This window comes from Carcharodon carcharias, chromosome 19 (genome assembly GCF_017639515.1).
Source record: "Carcharodon carcharias isolate sCarCar2 chromosome 19, sCarCar2.pri, whole genome shotgun sequence".
NCBI lineage: Eukaryota > Metazoa > Chordata > Chondrichthyes > Lamniformes > Lamnidae > Carcharodon > Carcharodon carcharias.
The window spans coordinates 66,648,230-66,657,184 of NC_054485.1; positions in this window are offsets into that span (position 1 = coordinate 66,648,230).

The window sequence follows — 8,955 nt, forward strand, 5'->3', positions numbered from 1 at the left end:
TCTCATTGTTATGAAATTCGTTGCTTGTAGCTTCTGTTCCTTCTCTGAATGTCCAAGTTTCTCTGTTTCCATCAACTGTGATTCAGCGCATTTCTAGATTCTGTGCATTTCTTCCATTTCTCCTTATTCTTCAATTCCAGGAAACCTGAGGTTCATGTCACCTCAATTCCTAGCATTAAGCAACTTGAAGCATTTTCGTTATTTGGAGGTGTATTTATTACCCAATATTGGTAATAACTCCCATTTACATTAAATTCGCATATGAACCATCTTCTTTTCGAACAAATGTACATATTCCTCCATTCAAACAATTACTGCACCTTCAATAATTTCTACAGCCCATCTACATTAATAGCTCAATTTCTAACAATACACACATTTCCAAATGTTCATTGTTCAACATAGTGTTCAGCAACTCCATTTCTAAATATTTCATCAACTCTGCGTCTCTTTATCTAGCAAGTACTCAGTATCTTGCAATTAACGTATTCTGCACATTCCCAGCTTCTCTGCATTGACCACAACTTCAATTTCTCCAATTCCTGCAATTGAAGCAAAAGTGGTTCTCTGTATTAAGCAAAATATCGATTTCCAGCAACTGATCAACTTCTGGCATTTTCTCTACCTGCAGATATTTCTCATTCCCCATGTTTCCAAAATTTCTCATTGTTATGAAATTCGTTGCTTGTAGCTTCTATTCCTTCTCTGAATGTCCAAGTTTCTCTGATTCCATCATCCGTGATTCAATGCATTTCTAAATTCTGTGCATTCACCATACTTCCATTTCTCCTTCTACTTCAATTCCAGGAAACCTGAGGTTCATGTCACCTCAATTCCTAGCATTAAGCAACTTGAAGCATTTTCGTTATTTGGAGGTGTATTTATTACCCAATATTGGTAATAACTCCCATTTACATTAAATTCGCATATGAAACATCTTCTTTTCGAACAAATGTACATATTCCTCCATTCAAACAATTACTGCACCTTCAATAATTTCTACAGCCCATCTACATTAATAGCTCAATTTCTAACAATACACACATTTCCAAATGTTCATTGTTCAACATAGCGTTTAGCTACTCCATTTCTCAATTTTTCAACACGTCTGTGTCTCTGTACCTTGCAAGTTCACAGTTTCTTGCAATTAATCTGTTCCTGCACATTCCTAGCTTCTCTGCATTGACCACAACTTCAATTTCTCCAATTCCTGCAATTGAAGCAAAAGTGGTTCTCTGTTTTAAGCAAAATATCGATTTCCAGCAACTGATCAACTTCTGGCATTTTCTCTACCTGCAGATATTTCTCATTCCCCATGTTTCCAAAATTTCTCATTGTTATGAAATTCGTTGCTTGTAGCTTCTGTTCCTTCTCTGAATGTCCAAGTTTCTCTGTTTCCATCAACCGTGATTCAACGCATTTCTAGATTCTGTGCATTCACCATACCTTCCATTTCTCCTTATCCTTCAATTCCAGGAAACCTGAGGTTCATGTCACCTCAATTCCTAGCATTAAGCAACTTGAAGCATTTTCGTTATTTGGAGGTGTATTTATTACCCAATATTGGTAAAAACTCCCATTTACATTAAATTCGCATATGAACCATCTTCTTTTCGAACAAATGTACATATTCCTCCATTCAAACAATTACTGCACCTTCAATAATTTCTACTTCCCTTCTACATTAATAGCTCAATTTCTAACAATACACACATTTCCAATTGTTCATTGTTCAACGTAACGTTTAGCTACTCCATTTCTCAATTTTTCATCAAGTCTGCGTCTCTGTATCTAGCAAGTACTCAGTATCTTGCAATTAATCTTATTCTGCACATTCCTAGCTTCTCTGCATTGACCACAACTTCAATTTATCCAATTCCTGCAATTGAAGCAAAAGTGGTTCTCTGCATTAAGCAAAATATCGATTTCCAGCAACTGATCAACTTCTGGCATTTTCTCTACCTGCAGATATTTCTCATTTCCCATGTTTCCGAAATTTCTCATTGTTATGAAATCCGTTGATTATAGCTTCTGTTCCTTCTCTGACTGTACAAGTTTCTCTGTTTCCATCAACTGTGATTCAACGCATTTCTAGATTCTGTGCATGCACCATGCCTTCCATTTCTCCTTATCCTTCAATTCCAGGAAACCTGAGGTTCATGTCACCTCAATTCCTAGCATTAAGCAACTTGAAGCATTTTCGTTATTTGGAGGTGTATTTATTACCCAATATTGGTAATAACTCCCATTTACATTAAATTCGCATATGAACCATCTTCTTTTCGAACAAATGTACATATTCCTCCATTCAAACAATTACTGCACCTTCAATAATTTCTACAGCCCATCTACATTAATAGCTCAATTTCTAACAATACACACATTTCCAAATGTTCATTGTTCAACATAGTGTTCAGCAACTCCATTTCTAAATATTTCATCAAGTCTGCGTCTCTGTATCTAGCAAGTACTCAGTATCTTGCAATTAATCTATTCCTGCTCATTCCTAGCTTCTCTGCATTGACCACAACTTCAATTTCTCCAATTCCTGCAATTGAAGCAAAAGTGGTTCTCTGTATTAAGCAAAATATCGATTTCCAGCAACTGATCAACTTCTGGCATTTTCTCTACCTGCAGATATTTCTCATTCCCCATGTTTCCAAAATTTCTCATTGTTATGAAATTCGTTGCTTGTAGCTTCTGTTTTTTCTCTGAATGTCCAAGTTTCTCTGTTTCCATCAACCGTGATTCAACGCATTTCTAGATTCTGTGCATTCACCATGACTTCCATTTCTCCTTATCCTTCAATTCCAGGAAACCTGAGGTTCATGTCACCTCAATTCCTAGCATTAAGCAACTTGAAGCATTTTCGTTATTTGGAGGTGTATTTATTACCCAATATTGGTAATAACTCCCATTTACATTAAATTCGCATATGAACCATCTTCTTTTCGAACAAATGTACATATTCCTCCATTCAAACAATTACTGCACCTTCAATAATTTCTACAGCCCATCTACATTAATAGCTCAATTTCTAACAATACACACATTTCCAATTGTTCATTGTTCAACATAGCGAATAGCTACTCCATTTCTCAATTTTTCAACACGTCTGTGTCTCTGTATCTAGCAAGTTCACAGTTTCTTGCAATTAATCTATTCCTGCACATTCCTAGCTTCTCTGCATTGACCACAACTTCAATTTCTCCAATTCCTGCAATTGAAGCAAAAGTGGTTCTCTGTATTAAGCAAAATATCGATTTCCAGCAACTGATCAACTTCTGGCATTTTCTCTACCTGCAGATATTTCTCATTCCCCATGTTTCCAAAATTTCTCATTGTTATGAAATTCGTTGCTTGTAGCTTCTGTTCCTTCTCTGAATGTCCAAGTTTCTCTGTTTCCATCAACCGTGATTCAACGCATTTCTAGATTCTGTGCATTCACATTGCCTTCCATTTCTCCTTATCCTTCAATTCCAGGAAACCTGAGGTTCATGTCACCTCAATTCCTAGCATTAAGCAACTTGAAGCATTTTCGTTATTTGGAGGTGTATTTATTACCCAATATTGGTAATAACTCCCATTTACATTAAATTCGCATATGAACCATCTTCTTTTCGAACAAATGTACATATTCCTCCATTCAAACAATTACTGCACCTTCAATAATTTCTACAGCCCATCTACATTAATAGCTCAATTTCTAACAATACACACATTTCCAAATGTTCATTGTTCAACATAGCGTTTAGCTACTCCATTTCTCAATTTTTCAACAAGTCTGTGTCTCTGTATCTAGCAAGTTCACAGTATCTTGCAATTAATCTATTCCTGCACATTCCTAGCTTCTCTGCATTGACCACAACTTCAATTTCTCCAATTCCTGCAATTGAAGCAAAGGTGTTTCTCTGTATTAAGCAAAATATCGATTTCCAGCAACTGATCAACTTCTGGCATTTTCTCTACCTGCAGATATTTCTCATTCCCCATGTTTCCAAAATTTCTCATTGTTATGAAATTCGTTGCTTGTAGCTTCTGTTCCTTCTCTGAATGTCCAGGTTTCTCAGTTTCCATCAACTGTGATTTAGCGGATTTCTAGATTCTGTGCATTTCTTCCATTTCTCCTTTAATCTTCAATTCCAGGAAACCTGAGGTTCATGTCACCTCAATTCCTAGCATTAAGCAACTTGAAGCATTTTCGTTATTTGGAGGTGTATTTATTACCCAATATTGGTAATAACTCCCATTTACATTAAATTCGCATATGAACCATCTTCTTTTCGAACAAATGTACATATTCCTCCATTCAAACAATTACTGCACCTTCAATAATTTCTACAGCCCATCTACATTAATAGCTCAATTTCTAACAATACACACATTTCCAAATGTTCATTGTTCAACATAGTGTTCAGCAACTCCATTTCTCAATTTTTCATCAAGTCTGCGTCTCTGTATCTAGCAAGTACTCAGTATCTTGCAATTAATCTTTTCCTGCACATTCCTAGCTTCTCTGCATTGACCACAACTTCAATTTCTCCAATTCCTGCAATTGAAGCAAAAGTGGTTCTCTGTATTAAGCAAAATATCGATTTCCAGCAACTGATCAACTTCTGGCATTTTCTCTACCTGCAGATATTTCTCATTCCCCATGTTTCCAAAATTTCTCATTGTTATGAAATTCGTTGCTTGTAGCTTCTGTTCCTTCTCTGAATGTCCAGGTTTCACAGTTTACATCAACTGTGATTCAACGCATTTCTAGATTCTGTGCATTTCTTCCATTTCGGCTTATTCTTCAATTCCAGGAAACCTGAGTTTAATGTCACCTCAATTCCTAGCATTAAGCAACTTGAAGCATTTTCGTTATTTGGAGGTGTATTTATTACCCAATATTGGTAATAACTCCCATTTACATTAAATTCGCATATGAACCATCTTCTTTTCGAACAAATGTACATATTCCTCCATTCAAACAATTACTGCACCTTCAATAATTTCTACAGCCCATCTACATCAATAGCTCAATTTCTAACAATACACACATTTCCAAATGTTCATTGTTCAACATAGCGTTTAGCTACTCCATTTCTCAATTTTTCAACACGTCTGTGTCTCTGTATCTAGCAAGTTCACAGTTTCTTGCAATTAATATTTTCCTGCACATTCCTAGCTTCTCTGCATTGACCACAACTTCAATTTCTCCAATTCCTGCAATTGAAGCAAAAGTGGTTCTCTGTATTAAGCAAAATATCGATTTCCAGCAACTGATCAACTTCTGGCATTTTCTCTACCTGCAGATATTTCTCATTCCCCATGTTTCCAAAATTTCTCATTGTTATGAAATTCGTTGCTTGTAGCTTCTGTTCCTTCTCTGAATGTCCAAGTTTCTCTGTTTCCATCAACTGTGGTTCAACGCATTGCTAGATTCTGTGCATTCACCAGACCTTCCATTTCTCCTTGTCCTTCAATTCCAGGAAACCTGATGGTCATGTCACCTCAATTCCTAGCATTAAGCAACTTGAAGCATTTTCGTTATTTGGAGGTGTATTTATTACCCAATATTGGTAATAACTCCCATTTACATTAAATTCGCATATGAACCATCTTCTTTTCGAACAAATGTACATATTCCTCCATTCAAACAATTACTGCACCTTCAATAATTTCTACAGCCCATCTACATTAATAGCTCAATTTCTAACAATACACACATTTCCAAATGTTCATTGTTCAACATAATGTTCAGCAAGTCCATTTCTCAATTTTTCATCAAGTCTGCGTCTCTGTATCTAGCAAGTGCTCAGTTTCTTGCAATTCATCCTATTTGCACAATCCTAGCTTCTCTGCAATGACCAAAACTTCAATTTATCCAATTCCTGCATTTGAAGCAAAAGTGGTTCTCTGTATTAAGCAAAATATCGATTTCCAGCAACTGATCAACTTCTGGCATTTTCTCTACCTGCAGATATTTCTCATTCCCCATGTTTCCAAAATTTCTCATTGTTATGAAATTCGTTGCTTTTAACTTTCTTTCCTTCTCGCAATGTCCAAGTTTCTCTGTTTCCATCTACCGTGATTCAACGCACTTGTAGATTCTGTGCATTCTCCAAAAATTCCATTTCTCCTTATTCTTCAATTCCAGGAATCTGGAGGTTCATGTCACCTCAATTCCTAGCATTAAGCAACTTGAAGCATTTTCGTTATTTGGAGTTGTATTTTTACCCAATAATGGTAAAAACTCCCATTTACATTAAATTCGCATATGAACCATCTTCTTTTCGAACAAATGTACATATTCCTCCATTCAAACAATTACTGCACCTTCAATAATTTCTACAGCCCATCTACATTAATAGCTCAATTTCTAACAATACACACATTTCCAAATGTTCATTGTTCAACATAGTGTTCAGCAACTCCATTTCTCAATTTTTCATCAAGTCTGCGTCTCTGTATCTAGCAAGTACTCAGTATCTTGCAATTAATCTATTCTGCACATTCCTAGCTTCTCTGCATTGACCACAACTTCAATTTCTCCAATTCCTGCAATTGAAGCAAAAGTGGTTCTCTGTATTAAGCAAAATATCGATTTCCAGCAACTGATCAACTTCTGGCATTTTCTCTACCTGCAGATATTTCTCATTCCCCATGTTTCCAAAATTTCTCATTGTTATGAAATTCGTTGCTTGTAGCTTCTGTTCCTTCTCTGAATGTCCAAGTTTCTCTGTTTCCATCAACCGTGATTCAACGCATTTCTAGATTCTGTGTATTCACCATGCCTTCCATTTCTCCTTATCCTTCAATTCCAGGAAACCTGAGGTTCATGTCACCTCAATTCCTAGCATTAAGCAACTTGAAGCATTTTCGTTATTTGGAGGTGTATTTATTACCCAATATTGGTAATAACTCCCATTTACATTAAATTCGCATATGAAACATCTTCTTTTCGAACAAATGTACATATTCCTCCATTCAAACAATTACTGCACCTTCAATAATTTCTACAGCCCATCTACATCAATAGCTCAATTTCTAACAATACACACATTTCCAAATGTTCATTGTTCAACATAGCGTTTAGCTACTCCATTTCTCAATTTTTCAACACGTCTGTGTCTCTGTATCTAGCAAGTTCACAGTTTCTTGCAATTAATCTATTCCTGCACATTCCTAGCTTCTCTGCATTGACCACAACTTCAATTTCTCCAATTCCTGCAATTGAAGCAAAAATGGCTCTCTGTATTAAGCAAAATATCGATTTCCAGCAACTGATCAACTTCTGGCATTTTCTCTACCTGCAGATATTTCTCATTCCCCATGTTTCCAAAATTTCTCATTGTTATGAAATTCGTTGCTTGTAGCTTCTGTTCCTTCTCTGAATGTCCAAGTTTCTCTGTTTCCATCAACCGTGATTCAAGGCATTTCTAGATTCTGTGCATTCACCGTGCCTTCCATTTCTCCTTATCCTTCAATTCCAGGAAAACTGACGTTCATGTCACTTCAATTACTAGCATTAAGCAACTTGAAGCATTTTCGTTATTTGGAGGTGTATTTATTACCCAATATTGGTAATAACTCCCATTTACATTAAATTCGCATATGAACCATCTTCTTTTCGAACAAATGTACATATTCCTCCATTCAAACAATTACTGCACCTTCAATAATTTCTACAGCCCATCTACATTAATAGCTCAATTTCTAACAATACACACATTTCCAAATGTTCATTGTTCAACATAGCGTTTAGCTACTCCATTTCTCAATTTTTCAACAAGTCTGTGTCTCTGTATCTAGCAAGTTCACAGTTTCTTGCAATTAATCTATTCCTGCACATTCCTAGCTTCTCTGCATTGACCACAACTTCAATTTCTCCAATTCCTGCAATTGAAGCAAAAGTGGTTCTCTGTATTAAGCAAAATATCGATTTCCAGCAACTGATCAACTTCTGGCATTTTCTCTACCTGCAGATATTTCTCATTCCCCATGTTTCCAAAATTTCTCATTGTTATGAAATTCGTTGCTTGTAGCTTCTGTTCCTTTTTTTGAATGTCCAGGTTTCTCAGTTTCCATCAACTGTGATTCAGCGCATTTCTGGATTCTGTGCATTCACCATACCTTCCATATCTCCTTATCCTTCAATTCCAGGAAACCTGAGGTTCATGTCACCTCAATTCCTAGCATTAAGCAACTTGAAGCATTTTCGTTATTTGGAGGTGTATTTATTACCCAATATTGGTAATAACTCCCATTTACATTAAATTCGCATATGAACCATCTTCTTTTCGAACAAATGTACATATTCCTCCATTCAAACAATTACTGCACCTTCAATAATTTCTACAGCCCATCTACATTAATAGCTCAATTTCTAACAATACACACATTTCCAAATGTTCATTGTTCAACATAGTGTTCAGCAACTCCATTTCTCAATTTTTCATCAAGTCTGCGTCTCTGTATCTAGCAAGTGCTCAGTATCTTGCAATTAATCTTATTCTGCACATTCCTAGCTTCTCTGCATTGACCACAACTTCAATTTCTCCAATTCCTGCAATTGAAGCAAAAGTGGTTCTCTGTTTTAAGCAAAATATCGATTTCCAGCAACTGATCAACTTCTGGCATTTTCTCTACCTGCAGATATTTCTCATTCCCCATCTTTCCAAAATTTCTCATTGTTATGAAATTCGTTGCTTGTAGCTTCTGTTCCTTCTCTGAATGTCCAAGTTTCTCTGTTTCCATCAACTGTGATTCAACGCATTTCTAGATTCTGTGCCTGCAGCATTCCTTCCATTTCTCCTTCTCCTTCAATTCCAGGAAAACTGACGTTCATGTCACTTCAATTACTAGCATTAAGCAACTTGAAGCATTTTCGTCATTTGGAGGTGTATTTATTACCCAATATTGGTAATAACTCCCATTTACATTAAATTCGCATTTGAACCATCTTCT